The sequence below is a fragment of the Heloderma suspectum genome, chromosome 1 (assembly GCF_057233095.1).
Source record: "Heloderma suspectum isolate Gila_16-S chromosome 1, 16-S_ref, whole genome shotgun sequence".
Taxonomy (NCBI): Eukaryota; Metazoa; Chordata; class Lepidosauria; order Squamata; family Helodermatidae; genus Heloderma; species Heloderma suspectum.
Window position 1 is genome coordinate 129,220,813 of NC_139458.1, and position 18,514 is coordinate 129,239,326.

At 44.0% G+C, this 18,514-nt stretch overlaps 1 protein-coding gene across 1 annotated transcript in view; it reads left to right on the forward strand.

The window, feature by feature from the left end:
* Positions 1 to 3,443: 3,443 nt before the first annotated feature.
* The window catches only part of LOC146357850 (uncharacterized), a 43,104-nt gene continuing 28,033 nt past the window's right edge, over positions 3,444 to 18,514 (forward strand). Inside the window, exons 1-2 of the mRNA XM_084828597.1 lie at positions 3,444 to 3,527; positions 17,899 to 17,980. The gene's annotated coding sequence lies outside the window, so the exon portion shown is untranslated. The remainder of the gene's footprint in view (positions 3,528 to 17,898; positions 17,981 to 18,514) is intronic.

The window sequence follows — 18,514 nt, forward strand, 5'->3', positions numbered from 1 at the left end:
GCTGTCCTCTTCTTGTACATCAGGTTGTAAGTCTGTCCAATCTTTTCCATAAGTTCGAAGGAACTCTCTTGCTTTTTGAACTGAGTTCAACTTAAATTTCTGTTCTCTGTAAGAGAAGACCACACCTTCTAGGAATTCCTATCTAAACATGATCTTTTTCTGTTTCAAGATTGTTGTTAAAAATGTATAATCTCTCCTTTTCCTCAGAAATCTTCCAGGAATTTATTTCATGACGATAATCTCTTTGCCCACCATCTTCAATGTAGTTTTATAGTGTTTCCGGATAATTGAATCCCTTGTAGTTTTCTTTACAAAATGGTCAATAATATCTCTGGGTAGTTGTTGTTGTTCAGTCTTCAGTCGTGTTCGACTCTTCGTGACCCCATGGACCATAGCACACCAGGCCTCCCTGTCCTGCACTCTCTCCCGGAGCGTGCTCAAGTCCAATATTCATTGCATTGGTGATGAGTGAGCTTCCCAGTGAGCTTCCATGGCTGAGTGGGGACTAAAACCCGGATCTCCTGGCTCCCAGACCAACACTCTCACCACTACGCCACACTGGCTTTTAAAAGGGGGATTGGACAAATAGACATGGGAGATAGGTCTATCAAGGTGCAATCCAATGCACATTTAGACAGAAAATAACCTTACAAGTCCCAGCATGCCCCAGCCAGCCATGGGAGTTGCAGGACTATTTTCTCTAAACAGGCCTCAGATTGCACCTTCACTAACTATTAGCCAGGACAAGTGGGACCTGGGACAAAATGTTGTTTATTTAATCACTCATTTAAAACAAGTATATCCCATTTCCTCCCCGGAAAAGCTTAAGGCAGCTCACAACAAGAACAAAATGAAAGCAATTTAAAATATCACTTCCAATCAAATATGAAAACACCAAAATACTAAAACCAGAGCAAGAAATAATACAACAGTTATATTTGTTGTTGTTCAGTCGTTCAGTCGTGTCCGACTCTTCGTGACCCCATGGACCATAGCACGCCAGGCCTTCCTGTCCTGCGCTCTCTCCCGGAGTGTGCTCAAGTTCATATTCATTGCATCCGTGATGCTATCTAGCCATCTCATCCTCTGCCGTCCCCTTCTCCTTTTGCCTTCAGTCTTTCCCAGCATCAGGGTCTTTTCCAGGGAGTTTTCTCTTCGCATTAGGTGGCCAAAATATTGGAGCTTCACCTTCATTATCTGTCCTTCCAATGAGCACTCAGGGTTGATTTCCTTTAGGATTGACTGATTGGACCTCCTTGCAGCCCAGGGGACTCGTAAGAGTCTTCTCCAGCACCACAGTTCGAAAGCATCCATTCTTCGGCGCTCAGCCTTCCTTATAGTCCAGCTCTCACAGCCATACATTACTACTGGGAAAACCACAGCTTTGATTAGACAGACCTTTGTCAGCAAGGTGATGTCTCTGCTTCTTACTATGCTGTCTAGGTTTGCCATAGCTTTCCTCCCAAGGAGCAAGCGTCTTTTAATTTCATGGCTACAGTCACCGTCTGCAGTGATCTTGGAGCCCAAGAAAGTAAAATCTGTCACTGCTTCCATTTCTTCCCCTTCTATATGCCAGGAAGTGACAGGGCCAGATGCCATGATCTTAGTTTTTGTAAAGTTGAGTTTCAAACCAGCTTTTGCACTCTCCTCTTTCACCCTCAACAAGGGGCTCTTTAGATCCTCTTCGCTTTCTGCCATTAGGGTGGTATCGTCTGCATATCGGAGGGTGTTGATAATTCTCCCAGCAATCTTAATTCCGACCTCTGATTCATCCAACCCAGCATTTCTCATGATGTACTCTGCATATAAGTTAAATAAGCAGGGTGACAATATGCAGCCTTGTCATACTCCTTTCCCAATTTTGAACCACTTGGTTGTTCCATGTCTGGGTAGACCTTTTGTTTTTGCATATGTCGAATTCAGTCTGTAATCTCGATCTATTTCCATTTCCATGGGTTTCTCTTCTTTACTCAAAAAGGCTGCTATAGTCTTTACCAATTCTGTTCTGAGATCAGGTTCTGCACTGCCATAACTTTCCATGACCCCTCTAAAACATAATGAGCGTTCCTTGTCTTTAAGCTCAAGCCAAGCTAAGGCATCCAGCTCACGTTCTAACTCTGTAGTTACAATTTCTGCATTATTTTCCAGTACTTCCACTCTGTCATTATTTTAAATTCTTCTGTTCTTTGATTTAATGCATCATCTAATTTCTTAAATTCTTCTCTTAATTCTTCCTTCGTGTCTTTAATCTCCTCCTTTATTTCCACTACTTGTCTTTCCATCCATTTTTCTATACATTGTTCAAAGGTGCCCATCCTTTGTTCTATGCGTAGTTCAAAAGCCTCCATCTTTTTGCTTATAGCATCTATAATATTCTGTGTTTGTTCATCCAAGGCCACCTTTTGTATATCTTGCTTCTGCTCAGGTACCTCTTCCTTGCTTATAGATGTTGCTTTCACTGATAATTTCGTAGCTCCCGTCGGAGTCTCTTTTAGAGAGCCTTTCCTGGATTTCGTATTTCTACTTGATCTGTAGGCATCTCCCAGGCATTCGCTCTACTATGTGTTATTCTGATATCTTTTGCTGGTTTATCCAAATTATTTCCTTTATAAATTAGTCTGGATATCCAGTAAGTTGTTGATCCTCCAATGCCAAAAGAGATCTCTCTCAGTATCAAAAGGAGAAAAGGAGATTAAAAAAAAAAAAAAACATAAAAAGAAGAAAGGTTTTTCATAAGCTGCTGGTCTTTTAGCATCCAACCTTCTAGGATTTTATAGAAGGAGAAAGGGGGGGAAAGCCTGGGGTGGGGGGAGCCTCTCTGATTTGTTGAGCAGCCCCTGCCAGTCAGATGACATTCACTCCAACCCTGGAAGTATCAACTTGTGGTATGAAAATTAGGAGTTTACAAGGGAGACTCTTTCATTTCTCCTAAAATGCAGTATTTTCCAGCTTGTAATTGGTTGCTTGTTATAAAGTGCCAGGCATACTATTTAACTGGGTGACTGATCTAAAGACAGAGGCCAAAATGCAGCGCAAACATACTGAATGTTCAGCGTTCTTAAGCATAATTAAACATCAGTGTTCTTAAGCATGACAAAGTCTGGAATAGATTGTGGCCTCTGAGTACTCATGGCAGTCTGCGCATTATGCTTAAACCGGAGTTGTCTGCCATGCCTATGAGTATGAGAGGTGATGGTAACATTGATCAGGAGTGGGAAGAAGGAAGATCTGGATCTACTGGTAGATCTCTGGGTAATTTGCAGTTGATCAGCAAGGATTTCTGGCTCCCAATTGTTTAACATTAACAGCAACAAAGTGACCCCATTCTACCCTAAATCATACTGCTGAAATTAGGAAAACTTCGGGCAACCAGGAGGGAATTTTTGTGTGGGCTGAAGGTTTAGAATTCTTTGATTCTAAATGTATGTCTTTTGCATCAGGCTTGGGTTGGTGGATATCCAGATTCTTGTAAAAACAACAATCAAAGTAGATCCCGCAGGCTTGAAGTGTGCACACCCCTGACAGAGGTAATCTACACATCCTTCCAGCTGTACAATTTATGAGAACTAAACAAGCTTCAGGAGTAGCTGAATTTTCACAGCCATGATGTAGTGTCATAAATTCACCAGGAGGAGTTTGAGCATTGCTTTCACAGAAGACAGGAGGACTGGAGGGGGCCACATGGAAAACCAGTAAGGTGAAAAGGAGGGTGTGCCAGACTTGGACTGGGAGAACTGGGTTCAAATCCCCATGCAGCCGTGAACGTCAGTGGTTGACCTTGGCCATTCACTCAGTTTAACCTACCTTAGAGGGCTATTGTTATGAAGCTAAAATGGCAAATACTGCATATAAGCCACCTTGAACTCTTAGGTGCACCTTAAACTCATGGAACTCTATTATTAACCACATAATAATGGTTAATAATAATGTTCCATACTGTCTCCTTGTAGTGCAAGCTTGTCAATAACTATTTGCTTGATAGCAGGTAAGAATTGCCTTCAGGCATCCATACATGACACCCTTCATAAACAAAAAGAGAGTTGATTTTTTCCTCTTTTTTTCAGGCCATCTCTGTGTATCACACATAACTAATAAAATATGTGTCAGGAGCGCCCTACCTGCCTCTTGCAGTCCCCACCAATAGCCAACTCAGGACACAGACAACAAGGAATTCTTTCCGAGACTTTATTCCTTTATTACTTTATGATTTTTTCAGAGTACTAGTCGCTAGCGCCAAAGCAAGGAACAGCACTGGGGAAAGATAGCAGAGTAGCCTAAGCTCCAGGTAAGGCAGTTGGTCCCCGTTTGAAGGAGAATCACGGGAAGACCCTGAACTTATGGGCTAGGGAGAGATCCTCCCTCTTTCCCTTGGGTCCTCGGGACGCGACCGTTGTTTGCGCGCCAAACGACCACTACGCCTCCTTTCTGCGCCCTCCATCTGTCGTCGCTCCCCGCGTCTGCGCCGAGCGTCCAGCAAGCCCCCCTCCAGAGCTCTCTCACTGCCAAGGTCACTATCTATCCCAGGAATGCTGGCAGGAGGAATCTCTGCCAGCTGCTGTGCTTGTGAGAGATGAGCTGGCTCCTCTCCCACGGATTGCTGTTCCTCCTCAGAATCAGAACGGCTCTGAGGCTCTATGGGCTCAGTTTCCACCCTGACAATATGTATGAGTTCATGTGCTAGAAAAATGTTTGTGGATTAGTAACATTTGTAGACTTGTTTACAAGGTGGTATACTGCCATTAGGCCAAAAAGAGGCTAAGTTGTTTGCCTTGCACCCAAGTAGCGTTTAGTTCACATGACAGGCGGCTAATTTGTCAAGATTAGTCCTGTCATCAGAATTACCATATGGTCAGTTTTAGCCCCACACCTCAGTGTTAGCTCACTGAACATTCTCCTACCATGCTGCTATTTAAGGGGAAATGCTACAAGAGCACGCCCACAAACATGGCATTTTGTATCTATTACTGTCTATTAACAAAATGTAAAAACAAATGAGAACATGGTTGTTGGATGACTGCTCAAACAAATGCTTGAAAATAAACAATTTAAATGTAAATAGGAACACCTTGCTGTTGGCTTATCACAAAACACCAGTAACGTTCTAGCTGTCTTGTAAGTTTGAAGACATGGTAGCAATGTAATCCTCAAATACCAGCAGACTGGCGTAAATTCATTATGCTTGCTGAACCTCATGATTCCAAAACTTGTTTCATGATTTTTGATGGAGAAAGTGAAGTTTCCCCCTACTTAGGATTTAACAATCCATAATAAGAGTAACATCATGTATATTAGCAAAGTAGGTTGGCGTCCACCATTTGATTAAATGTCAAATATTTTGTCAAATATCAGTATTTTGTCAAATATGTTTTGTCAAATATTAAATGTCAAATTCCCTAGGACTACTCTTGTTTCCCATGTTAAAAAACCCAACAAAGTGATCTCTTACTACAAAGTATTTAGCCCATCTCCATCTTCAGTCAATTTTGTGGTGAGATTGTTAGGCTGGAAGTCATTAAAGTGTACAAAAACAGGGCTCTTAAGCAGGAGGTAACCACCTGTATTTTGGGGGCCATTCCATTCCAATTGTAGTTCAGGGTTTGGAGCTGGGTTTTTTAGCCACACAATGTGAAGTCTTCACAAGTGGTCAGATTCCACTGGATGCCACCACACGCGCATTAAGGCTACACATTTATGGAGGACAAGTGCTTTGGCATATTTAGGGAATTATATCTAAAACTCAAAACAGTGAGATGACATTAAAGTATAGATGGAATACCAGTAGCCATTTTTGAAACACTTTTGGCAGTAGTTATGGACTTGGACAAGGCAAGGAGACTCTTTATCATTAACATTTTATTGATGTCTTTGTATCCCAGTTGATGTGTAATTGATTGTAAACTTCTCTTATTGTTTATTGAATCCTACCAAGTATTTATAATACATAATTATTTTAATATTACATTCTGACATCATTTGTGTATTAGATTTCATTGGTCATTTAGTATTTTACTGTTCACTAGAGGAAGTTATCCTTCTTGTTTTTCTGATGCAGCGCTTTTCTACACAAGACTGTTAATTAGCTGTTAATCTGCTGTATCTATTTTTGGTTTTGTTGCGTTTCCTTTCCTGCTTTTCTGCTACATAACCTCCAGGAGGCACTGTGGTACAGTGGAATAACACAAACACACAAGAGGAAATTGCACTTTCTTTCACTCTCACAATTAAATGCTGCATTTTCCCTGCTCTAAAAAAAATTGCCAAAAGTGCTGGTTAGACACAGAAGTGAAACTGGAGAGTCATGTCACTGTCTAAAGATCCTGTAGCAACCATCAGTAGGGAATGATGAGCGCATGATAAATGCCCACAGTTACCAGGGGCATCCTCTCTTTGGAGCCTGCCTGTTCTGCTAAGTTATAGTCACATACTAAAGGTAAAATATGAATCTTAGGTTACAGGACTATGCCAGTGTGCTGATTCTCTGGCATCCAAAATGCCTTTAAGGGTGCTTCCAGATGAGGCTTTTCTCTCACCATTGCCCTGCCTCATTCACAGACATTTATGGTGGGGTCTAAACGACAACAACTTCTACATATAACCCTCTCATGTTTTCCCACCACTACTTCTGTCCTTTTTCTTAATGTAGAAAATCTGTTAAGGAATAAAACAAACTCGTGGTTTGTTGTTGGGTTAACCACTGGGTTGTTTAGCCCCTAAACAATCCAATGGTGTGGGTTCACACATCACGCAGCACAATCTACGGAGGAGCCAATCATGGGTTGTGCACTAAAGCTGCAGGCAGTGCTCTGTCCCCAACAATCCATTGATTTTTAAACCAATGGGTTCTTGTTATGTGCAAACAGCCCCAGTGTGTCTGGGTTCAGACATCACACTAACAACCTACAAACACACCGATCACACAGTAGGTTGCTGTTTGAAAACAGGAGTGGCAGGCGCACCGGGGGCAGTGCGCCCACTCTCTCCCACTTGTGCATGGCAACCCATGGGGTGTTTAAACCATGAGTTGCCTTGTTCTTTGCCTCAGGCAGCAACATGTGTGGACTAGCCCTGCCTCTCCCCACTTGGCAACTGAGCCCAGTACTGCTGGGAAAGGCTAATGCAAGTGGTTGGTTCCTGTGCCTGTCCTTCCTTTCATCTGTTCTGCAGCCTCCTGCATGTGTCTTATCTCCGCACCCTGACATGCAGCCTCCAATTTGAGAACTTTTAATTTAGGAAGAAAGATGTGCAAGTCAGAGGGCGTGACTTAGCTGTCTTGAGCTCTAGCACTTCCTGGTCTTCAGGATACATGTTTGTGGACAAAGCTCTTTCTCCATGTAGTTTTCAGATCACATGTTGCAATATGTTAATGTGTGTTCACTGACATCTTAATGTGAGAATATAGCACACGACCAGGTCCTGAGATGTAGGCGAGGTGACTTAAGTTCAAACTATTTGTGTATTCATGCCATTTAGGCCTCCCCCCCTCCCCCATCCCAATCTATATCAATTTTTAATAATCTACAGTTGTGCAGTAAATTAGGGGTTGAGGCTGAGGCAGGGCATTCAGACAACGGGTGCACTTTCAGTCCAGGCTGGCAAAAGAGTTGGCATGGCTTGAAGTAAGTTCAAAACTAATTTGAGAAGTTTTACGAGCCTGTTATGAAGTCTGTCTGGGAGTTGATAACAGTGGGAGAGCCTTGAAAGAAGACGTGGCCTTAACTGGAGCTGGAAGTTATTTTTGAGATCTCCTGAAGTGTTGACCCCATGTCTCCAAGATACGTCTACAGTCTCAGTCTGTTCCAGTGCTCTCTTGTAGGCCTAGGATGAAGCAGGGAGTTACTTGACGGCAGCAGGCAATTACTTCACGGACATTAGTAACTCTTTCACAATCTGACAGCTCACAATTTATTCTTCATTTCCTGGTATGGAATGCACAATCTCTTGCTCGAAAAGCAGATACATTGTTGAACTATCTTATTGATCAATCTATTTTGATTGCCTTTATTTCGGAGATGTGGTTTGCTTAGGATGAATCCATGGCCTTGGCTACCTTCTCTGCAGGAGGTTATACCTGCTCCCACTCCCCTCCACTGGTGCAGCATGGGGGAGGGGCTGCAGTGGTATTTAAGTCAATCTTCACCAGTAAGCAGATTCTTCAGACTGGACCTGATGTTCCTACTTCCTTTGAGCTCCACTCAGGTTTGTTAACACAACCTGCAGTGAGATTGGCATGGATTTACCCCCCTACCTCCCACCCCCAAATCTAACATTGGAATCGGACTTCCTGGATGAATTTTCCACCAGGTGATCTTTCTAGACATTAACTTGCCTTGTATTATAGCTGGGGATTTTAACATCCACCAAGAATCACAGCTGTGGGAGGATTTCTCTTCTGTGTTGCATATGCATAATTTGACTGTGTTGTCCATGTTGGGGGTAGACCTTTGGGTTTGCTTATTTGTAGGGGTTTAAAGTTTTCTTCAGCTGCTGTTTTAGGCAGTGGCCTTTCTGATCATTTTTCTTGCAGAGTTTTTGTACACATTTTTCTTTCCCTCTTTTGCCTGTTCAGATGAATTTCTGTGAGAAACCTGTCTGGAATTTCTCCCACCAGTTTTACATCAGCCCTGGATCAGGAGACCTTATGGCCATTTCTGGATTGGTTGGGGCCACAGCTCCTGCCTGTTAATGATAATTTACACGTCAGTTCAGTTGATGAATTGACTGCGGCTTTTCAAATGGCCACTAGTGCAGCTCTGGCTCAGTCTGCCATAAGGCAGCTGTTCATCCCGCCTGTCCTTGGCTGACTCAGGAGCTCAGGGATCAGCATACTGCTCTGTCGCTTAGAGCGACAGCGGAAACTAGCTCCATCAGAGTATTCTGGTCATCTTTTGAAATCTGCACTAGGAAGACATTTTTCGAATTTAGATAAGGCCAAACAGTTTTTTAAATCAGTCCACTATTTCCACTCAAGTACACAACCCAAGGCGGTTTTTAGTACTTTTAAGCGCTTATTGTCTAGTTCTGTTTCAGTTGTTTCATCATCCCCTTCAGTTGATGATTTAGCTAATTATTTTTTTCAGAAGATTCAGAAAATTAGTTTGGCTTACCTAGTGGACCTTAATCCTTCTCCTCCTTTTCACACTCGACCCCCAGAAGACTGATTTGATTTCTCTTGGGTGTCAGAGGAGGAGGTCCGGACAATTGTTTCTGTTTCCCCCTCTAACTACAGCCCCTAGTGATCCTTTTCCTTCTTTTCTTTATTCTGTTTTAGGTTCTTCTCTTTTGCCTTCTTTGACCAGCCTTGTGAATTGTTCGCTTAGCACTGGTGATTTTCCGGCTTCTTATAAGCATGCCTTTGTCCATCCTTTGTTGAAAAAACTTTTGCTTGACCCTCTTGTATGTGCTAATTACTGACCAATATCTCTCTTTCCTTTTTTTTCCAAAGTACTGGAGAGAGTTGCCCTCTCTCAATTGCCCCTTTATTTGTCTTGTCATGACCTTACTGATCCATCTCAGTCTGGATTTAAGGCCAGACATTCAACTAAGACGGCACTCTCTCAAGTTTTGAATGATATCCTGGTGGCCAAGGCTCGGCACTGTTCTTCAGTGCCAGTGCTGCTTGATTTATCAGCAGCATTTGACCACTGGATTCAGTTGTCGCGACTGGTATCTTTGGATGTTTCTGGTAATGCTGTTTCTTGGTTTTCTTCTAATTTCTCAGTTTCCCTGGGTTCTAGAACTTCTCATTCTTTCCCCCTCATTGTTGGTGTCCCATAGGGCTCGGTATTGGGCCCTGTTCTTTTTTCTCTTTATACTTTCTTTGGGTACACTTATTTCTAGTTTGGGTTTTTGCTGTCATATTTATGCTGATGATGTCAGGTGTACCAGTCTTAACATGAGCTGAATACTGAGGTTTGGACCTCCTTGATGAGTTGCCTTTTAGACATCTCGTCATGGATGTCCTCCCAGCAGTTAAAGTTGAACGTGGACAAGACGGAAGTCTTGGTTTTTCATCCTGATCATCCTGCCCGTCCCTTGAGTGTTTCTCCCCTCCTCCTCCAGGGCTGTCAGGTAACCCCTGTCTTGGAGGCTATGGATCTCCAGGTTCTGGTAGATGATGGGTTGTCACTTTGCTCCTTTGCGAATGCAACAGCCAGGATATGTAGTTTTCATCTTGCGAACATTCGCCAGATCCACCATTTCCTGGCCCCTGAGACAGTGGGACTTCTTGTTCATGCTGTGGTTGTTTACCGCCTGGATTACTGTGATAGCCTCCTGGTGGGTCTTCCTTCTTCTTCGCTCCATCCTCTTATTCTAGTACAGAACAGTGTTGTACGTGCTATATTATATTTGCCCTGTTATTCCCACGTTTCTCACTATCGCAGGGCATTGATTGGTTGCCTGTCAGGGCAAGGGAACATTTTAAACTCCTTGTCTTGACTTTTAAGACCCTGCATCTTTCCTTTCCCAGTTATTTGGCAGAGGTGGTTGTGTGGCATGCTCCTCTTAGGAGAACTCAGTATGCAGATTCTGGACTCCTGTGGTTCCTTGGGCTAAGGTGGCAAACTCTTGGCTTCAGGCATTTTCTCATTTTGCCCCACGATTGTGGAATTCTCTCCCTTTATACCTTCATATGGAACCAGAGTTGGACAAATTTAAACAAGATTTCAGAACTTATTTGTTAGAGTCAGAGCTGTAGGCATTCATGTATGGAGCGAGGAACAATCCGTTTGTAGTTGGGTTTTAAATTGGTTGGTTGTTTTAACTGGTTGGTTGTAAGTAGTTACAATTTTGATTAGCAGTTTATTTAATGTGTAATTATTGACTTGGTTTATATTATTGTGTTGTATGCTTTGGGGTTAATTGGACTGTGTGCTGGTATACAGCACAATATAAATTTGTATTATTATTATTATTAACATATCATCTGAACTGGGCCTCCATGATTAAAGAGGAAGTTTTATAAGTATGCATATGTGTGATTGTGTGAAGGAGAGTTGGATGATTGTTTTAAGTGCTGTGAATAACCATTTCATAGTAGTCTATGCTATGCTATGTAATTTACTAGTTCAGTATATTGTACCCCACATACCATTGCTTATATTTAGCACTATAAATATGAGCAAGTTCTTGCTCAAATTTATTATCACTTGGTACCGACCTGGTTTGCATGTAATGACAACCTACAGTATGGGTTGCGTGCATATGGGTTGTTGAATCATGGGTTGTCATTACATGTGAACCCTGCAGTATGGTTTAGCAATGGGCTGTTAACCATGAACAACCCAGGAACAGAACCCATGGTTTGTTGTTGGGCTGTCCACTCTGGGTTGTTCGTGGTTAACAACCCATAGGAGGTGAGCATTTATCCTTCCAATCTTGTCTGATCTCGGAAGCTAAGCAGGGTCAGCCCTGGTTAGTACTTGGATGGGAGACTGCCTGGGAATCAGCCTGTCAAGGGCTCCTTGGAGGGCTCTCTCAGTCTAATCCAGTAGCCAAGTCCAGACACAGACAAAGGGATTCTTTTCAAAGCTTTATTCTTCTTTTACAACTTAACAACTCTACAGGTAGCAACTAGATCTGAGCAGCAGCATCCCTATGCCCTAAGTTGGAACAGTTGGTCCCTGTTTGAAAGGCAATTACTGGCAGACCCCTGAATATAAGGACTAGGGAGAATCCCTCCCCTTTTCCCTTGGATCCTCTGGGCGCAACCGTTCTTTGAGCGCCAACCGGGCACTACGCCTCCTTTCCGCGCCCTCCATTTGGTGCCGCTCTCTGCGTCTGCGCCGCGTATCCACCCAGTCTGCAATCTGTGCTGGGTCACTCCCTGGACTGCTTTCTAATCTAGGAATGTTGGTGGGAGGAATCTCTGTCAGCTGCGGGCCCTGGGAAAAAGGGGCGCACTCCTCTCCCAGGAGCGACTGCTCTTCCTCCGAATCAGAACTACTCTGGGATTCCATGGGCTCAGTGTCCACCCTGACACAGCCTTCCTGAATTGAGCAGGGGGTTGGACTCAGTGGTCTTGTAGGCCCCTTTCAACCCTATGATTCTATGTTGTTGTAAATCATAGTGCAGGGATTGCATGTAATGACAACCCACTGTCAGGAGTGTTTCTGAGTGCAGGGAGTTGGATAGCAGTTCAGATTCTGAAGGAGAACCGTCAGACATGGGGGAGGTGTTTTCCCAGGCTAGTCCAGATATGAGTAGGCCTGCTTCTCAGGTTACAAATGTCCAGATGGCTGAGCATGAGGGTCCCTCCCCCCCCCCCCGTGAGAGGCACCGAATAGGAGGAGGCGGGGTTTGGGGAAGATGACCTAATAGATGCTAGGCACAGACGCAGAGCAAAGAGAGAGAAGACAGGGGTGGAACTTAGATGGTCTACCCAATTGGCCTTGTGTGAAAAGCTGTGCTTAAAGGTCTCACAAGAAGAGAGGGACCTCCCCCCCTTAAGTTAGGCTAGCAAGACTGCCTCCCTCTTCAAATGGAGGGCAACTCTTGTAAATCCCATTTGAATCCCTTGAAGGCATTCCTTTGTAGATGGAGAGTCTCTGAGAATTTGCATCTGTATGACCCTGTGAATCCTGACACCCACAATTCAACAACAACCCATGAGTCAATGACAACCTATACTCAACCCATACTCTGGGTTGTCATTGTGTGCAAACCAGGCCAACATCTCTAGTGACCTCATAGTCAAGTAGCTTTTGAATCCCAGTCAAAGCCAATTTGATCACCTTTCCAATCAGAACAGAGAGCTGGGTCAAGGGACGGGGAGGAGCCAGTTGGAAGGTGATTTCCATTCATCAGGTATCAAGCATACATGCACAAAATAGTGAGATGTGGATTCTATGCCAAGAAAGTATGTGAACTGAAAATGTAGCCTAGGCTTGCCAGTCTTTGAACTAGCCCTTGCAGCTACATCTTCAGTGGTGGTTTGATTGGCAGGAATTGGCAGGTGTTAGTGTTTGATCCAGTTTGGATGTCACAACAATGCAGCATTTTTTTAAACCCTAGGTTGTTCTGCGTGAGTGACTGTACTGCTGCATGCTGCCAGCGAGAGCAGCTAAACAACCTAGGGAACACTCCCACGTTTTTGGGTGCCAAATCTGGGTTGTCTCTCTGTCTCTCTGTCTCTCTGCATTTCTCTCTGCATTTCTCTCTGCATTTCTCTCTCTCACTCTGTATGTCAGAGAACCAGAGGTCCGGGTTCGGACACAATGGTAAACAAATAAGTGATGGAACGTCCCTGGATTATTTAGCTCTCTGGTAGGAAGCGGCCGGATGCTCACTCGCCCACAATGTCCTAACCAGGCCTTTATCTCAATGCTCTGAAAAGTTTTATTTTCTAATTCCTCCGGATCAGCCCATTATTTAAAAGCGCAAGAGCAGAGAAGGCTGTCTTCTTTTTTTGTAATGAGCTGGCAACCCTGTCATAACTTATTTGGGCATTCTCCAGTCTCATTAAGACATGTAGCACTCAAGCTATGCTTTTGCCACTTACTTCTTCTTTAAACTTTAGTTCTTTGGAAGTAGACCTGCACATAATTAAGATTTAAATGTTGTCCCAATAAAATAGCAATTTATTAATCGAGCTACGTTTACCCAGCAATGATTAATTTCCATCTGCTATTTACAAGGCAGTAACCTGTATGCAAAAATAAATCCAATGCCCTTTTATTATCCAGTTATCCAGTATTTATTTCTCATTTCTTGTTTTCTCATTTTTCATGTTCAGTTTCTGTAACATGCTGTCACGCGTGGATGCAAAAAAGAAGTTCCAAGAGTCCTTCGCCAACAAGCTTCATAAAGACAGCTCTGATTAATAACTTAATTTAGTTGTTTGTTTCATTTAGATCTCACCTGTCTACCATGGTGGAACTAAAGACATGGGGGGTCCCAGGTAGTCTCCTGTCCAAGCACTGATATAAGCCTGCAGACCCTACTCTGGCTTCTTACCAATAATATTCACAGTGTGCTATTCATACTAGCCTGGGATACAGTTGCTTGAATATGCTAATGCTAGTCTCTGTTTAAAAATATGAGCTTGACTATATTGAGATGAATGTAAACATGGATGTGCCTCCAATGACAAAGATGGGTCAATGAGCTTGTTCCTTCAGGGGAAACACCACTAACCCAGGGAGATAATCCACCCACAATAGGATTGAATTTCAGTTTATTGGCTCTCATCCAGTCCATTGCCGCACCCAGACACTGGTTTAGCTCCATCACCGCCTCATCTGAATTGGATGAAAATGAGAAATAGAGTTCTTATTCATGATACCCAACCCCAAACCCTCTGGATGACCTCACTCAGCAGTTTCATGTAGATGTTAAGAAGCATGGGGGACAAAATAGAACCTTGAGGGACCCCATGTCAAGTTCGCCCTGCCAGCCTCTTTCAGTCTACTCCAATATCTAACTCAAGACACAGACAAAAGGATTCTTTTCAAGGCTTTAATCCTTTTACAACTTAATGACTCTTTCAGATGCTAATCACCAGCGACTAAGCAAGGAACAGCAGAGTAGCCTATGCTCCAGGTTAGGCGGTTGGTCCCGTTTGAAGGGGAACCACAGGAAGACTCTGAACTTATGGGCTAGGGAGAGTTCCTCCCTCTTTCCCTTGGGTCCTCAGGACGCGACCGTTGCTTGCGCGCCAAACGAGCGCTATGCCTCCTTTCCGCACCCTCCAGCTGTCGTCACTCCTGGCAGTGGCGGTGAGCATCTAGCAAGCCCCCCTCCCACACTCTCTCGCTGCCAGGGTCACTATCTATCCCAGGAATGCTGGCAGGAGGAATCTCTGCCAGCTGCTGTGCCTGTGAGAGATGAGCACGCTCCTCTCCCACGGATTGCTGTTCCTCCTCAGAATCAGAACTGCTCTGGGGTTCTATCAGCTCAGTTTGCACCCTGACACCCCATAGCATAGATGTCATGGAGTCGAGCAGTAGTCCCTGCACCACCTTCTGAAATTGGCTGTCAAAGTACCAATGGAATTGATCCTCAACCCAGGCAATCTACCAGAAGAACACTGTAGTCATTCATATTGAAAACCACTGAGAAGTTCAGGAGAACCAACAGTGTTGTATTCTGTCTCTCTCCTATCATAGGGCATCCATCAGGGTGACCAAGGCAGCTTCCATGCCAAACCCAGGGCTGAAACCCTGAAATGGATCTATAAACTATCTCATCCCAGGGACCCTGGAGTTGTATAGCAAACTTCTGCTCAAGCACCTTGCTCAGGAAGGGAATGTTAGCAACTGGCTGATAATTATTGAGATCTTCTGGGTCCAAGGCAGAGATCTTCAGGAGCGGTCATCCCACCACCTCTTTTAAGGCAGCTTGGACCACTCCCTCTCTCTAGGAGGTATTCACTACCTTCTGACCCAGCTGGACATTCCCTTGCTAATGAGCCAAGAGAAGTAAGGGCTGAGTGCAGGCCATATCCACATACCTTGTCCACATCATTGGGCCATAACAGCTGGAATTCATCCACCAATACAGGACCAGACAGTGCTCTGGATACCTCTATGGACTGACATAAACCAACTGGGGCATCCAAGCTGTGACAAATGTGAGCAATTTTATCTTTGCTGTGTTTCACAAACATGTGACTGTGTGCCTCTGAGGGTTCCTTAACACCCACAGACAGGGTAGATTGCAAGAGCACCAAATCACCTGGAAAATTTCTGGTGGATGACATTGTGTCAGGGGTGTTTCTGAGCGCAGGGAGTGGGATAGCAGTTCAGATTCTGAAGGAGAACCACCAGACATGGGGGAGGTGTTTTCCCAGGCTAGTCCAGATATGAGTAGGCCTGCTTCTCAGGTTACAAACGTACAGATGGCTGAGCTTGAGGGTCCCTCCTCACACACACGCCCCCCCGCCCTTCGTGAGATGCAGCGAACAGGAGGTTGACCTAATAGATGCCAAGTGCTGGCACAGAGCAAAGAGAGAGAGGGCTGGGGCAGAACTTAGACGGTCTACCTGATTGGCCTTGTGTGAAAAGCTGCGCTTAGAGGCCTCACGACAAGAGAGGGACCTCCCCCCATTAAGTTAGGCTAGCGAGACTGCCTCCCTCTTCAAATGGCGGACAACTCTCGTAAATTGCATTTGGATCCCCTGAAGGCATTCCTGGTAGATGGAGAGTCTCTGAGAATTTGCATCTGCATGACCCTGTGAAGTAATGGATTAAAAGCTGTAGACTGAAGCCTCTCATCTGTGTATGTTTGGGCATTGAAGTGAAGTGGGGGCTAAGGGAATCCTGACACATTCTGAAGACACACTGATGGCAGAGGAGAAATGCTATTGTACAAACCAGAGACAGCCATCTCTAGGTTCTTGTATAACTAATACCTAAAGTAATTTTTGATAACTGCTGGGTACCATGGTATACACAAATACACCCTATTTGGGTGGTGTCAGAGTGCTTGGCAGCTGGTATGTAGCCAGTAAAGAAATCCAAATTTTTGCAGGAAACAGCATTTGTTGAATGACTGCAGCTGCAAACTGTTTGGTTTGGGAGTAACATACTGAGCTTTAAAGATGAGGTTGTTGTTTCAAACATAATGCCAAACCATGATTTGGTATGACTTGAACAAGCAGTAATTCAGACTGCCCCAGGGGTGCCACAGTTCCCTCACTCCAATCCTGGATTCAGGCAAACAATAGTTTGCCATTTTATCTGAATGAACAAATTATGGTTTGCCTCAAACCAAGTGCATGAGAAAAGGATGGCGCGCAGAAGCCTGAAACTGCTTGCTGGTCCTTCCTGTAACACCAGACCATGGTTTGGCATTATGTCTGAGCCTCCACTCTGGAGTTCTTGACTGCTCCCCTATTCTCAACATCTATATTTGTAAGTAAATGGGTATTATTAAAAACAATAACATGAAGTCTCCAGAAGTCACAAGGAAGCTGACCTTGTAAAAGACTGCTCCCCTGAAACTTCCTGTCACTCAGGGAAGTGGGGAGAGCGAACCAGTAGAGAAACCTGTGCATCCCAAGCAGAAATGATGCTCTTAATGTGGGCTACCCTACTTAATGGGCACTTTGCCATTTGAGAAGGAATTACTTAGGTTCACACATTGTGAACTAAGCTTGGGCGGGGCTGTCCCTGGGCATCGGTAAACATGAGGAATGTAGCAATTGGGGAGCAAAAATTGACCCTTGTTTTTCAAGAGCAAATATGACCTACGCCTTCACAGCCCCTAATTGCATTTCTCACTCTGGGCTTACAGCATTTAGAGGTCACGAAATTGGTCACTGAGCTGCCTGTGTTTTGTTCTGAAACCAATTTCAAGAAATGCCAAATACAATACATTAATAATCAAATAAAAAAGTAGTCTGTGGCTGCTGGTGGCTTCAGCTATTGCCAAACGAAAATTACTGCTGCCCTCTTGATCAAGGGCACAGTGCTACCACCCTGCTGCCTCCATTCATTTCAAGAAATGTCAGTTTGGCTGCTATTGCTCTTGTTGCTGGCTGGTGCTGGTCCCATACCCGGCCCAGACGGGCCAGGCTTTTCTTTTAACGTTGACCTGATTTGGATAACTTGACAGGCCACTGTGGGTTAGTTAACCCTCAGGGCGCCTCAGCACATGGCATCCACGATTATGAATGTGCAAGCCCCAGCCGGGGGTTGTCGTGGCTTGTCATGTTGTCCAAACCCAGGCAGCGAAGTTTATTGGAGGGCTAAACAACCCTTGCATAACCTATGGTCAGGTTTAGCTCTTGTGTTGTGTGAACTGGCCCAATATGTTTGCTCAGCTGTTGGAAATAAGTGCAATAAGCAAACACGGTCAAATGGTGAATAATAGCATAATGCAAAAATGAATTACATGATGAGAATTAAGAATATATGGACCTATATTTGAACTAATCTGGGTGCAACTTTTGTTCCTCAGAGCTTCTGCAGAAGAAAAGAACAGAAGCCATGCATTCAGGAACCAACCAGCTATTATGATGATAATTTCCCAGATTTGACAGGTAATTCTGGAGAATACTATGAGCTCTCATATTGTATTAATCCAGTCTCTGCAGAATGGGATTGCAGTGTTTTCCGCTTACTTGCCCACACAATTTGGAAAAGATTACAGAGCAAATCCCCATGATGAGAGAGGCAGTGGGGGGTTGTCCATCTCCATTATATGCACTACAGTGAGTTTTGGATCTTTTTCCCCCCTAACCTACATTTCCTAATGTCTCCACATTTTGTTAATATTGTGACACAAAATTCTTGTGCCTTGGGGTATTTCCACCAAAGGTGATAGAACTGACCTGTCCACAACTTTTCCAGCATTTTAGAGAATATGCTGCAATAAGTTTGTGCCTTCTGGCTGGAATGTTTAATGTACCATCAGGACATTAATTTCATTAGAGTCTCTGGAAAATGAGTTGAATGTTAGATTAAAAATAAGTCGCTGTCCCCTTTCCCAGGACTTTGTTTCTATGAGCATCTCTACGCCAGCCTAAAATCCCACTTTCTGCTTCCATTTTAAATGCAGGATCATGATGGACTCC